This window comes from Mus pahari, chromosome 17, assembly GCF_900095145.1.
Source record: "Mus pahari chromosome 17, PAHARI_EIJ_v1.1, whole genome shotgun sequence".
NCBI classification, from domain to species: Eukaryota; Metazoa; Chordata; class Mammalia; order Rodentia; family Muridae; genus Mus; species Mus pahari.
This window is the reverse complement of record NC_034606.1, coordinates 48,789,344-48,790,478: the sequence shown is the minus strand read 5'-3', so window position 1 is coordinate 48,790,478 and position 1,135 is coordinate 48,789,344.

Below are 1,135 nucleotides of genomic sequence, written 5' to 3'. Positions count from 1 at the left end.
TTCTCTCCCCCTCCTCCTTGAAGCGGTCCATTCTTTCACTGTGTGGAAACTAATGAACGCTGCTCAGAGTCCCCGCGCAGGAACAGGGCCCCCGAAATAAAACATGTTTGATTGATCAACTTCAAAAAAGTCCTTGGCAGGGAGGTGGGGAGTTAGAGGAAGGAGAGGGAGGGGGGGGGCGATGCGGGGAGGGGCTCCTAGCTGGCCGGCAAGGGGGAGAGGGTTCTGTGCCTGGCTTGGGAGTGACAGCCCCCAGGGAGGAGGGGGCCTTGCCTAATGTCCCTGTCTATCCCCAAGATTCATTTGTTTGTTTTGTGGTCCTGGGATTGTGCAGGCGCCAGGGCCTCCTGCCTGAAGACCCCAGGTCCCCCAGCAGGGGACAGAGGAAAGTTGCAATGCTTTTTATGTTTTTTTATTTTATTTTGTCTTCATCTCCCTCCCCACAAATAAAAATTGTGGTCAGTCAAACAGACTTCTGGCCTTCCAGCAATCCCCCCAGGGCAATGCGGTGACCACTGTGAAAATTCCATGCCAGGCATTCCCCAAGTCTTACTGGTGTCAGGTCCCAGCTCTCAGCGAGCACTGACTGAACACCCACTTTGTCCTAGGCGCCTCTAAGAATTAATTTTATTTTCATGGGTTTTCAAAATTGTTTTAACTACGAAAACCAATTTCAAAACAATCCATGACCCATACGGGTATGCAGGGGAAAGTCTCGTCCCTTGCTGGGACCCATATAACACAGGGTAGAGTGCTTGCCGAATCCATGCAAAGCCCTGGGTTCTAGCTCCAATAACACAGGAAATACATACAACGTGAAACAAGTCCTGTTCCTGATAAACCCCATGCTAGGAAGAAATGCTATTAACACGTGGATATGTCACAACCAAAACCACACACACACACACACACACACACACACACACACACACACAGGGGGGCATGTCTTAGTCAGGGTTTCTATTCCTACACAAACAGCATGACCAAGAAGCAAGTTGGGGAGGAAAGGGTTTATTCAGCTTACACTTCCACATTGCTGTTCATTACCAAAGGAAGTCAGGACTGGAACTCAAGCAGGTCAGGAAGCAGGAGCTGATGCAGAGGCCATGGAGGGATGTTACTTACTGGCTTGCTT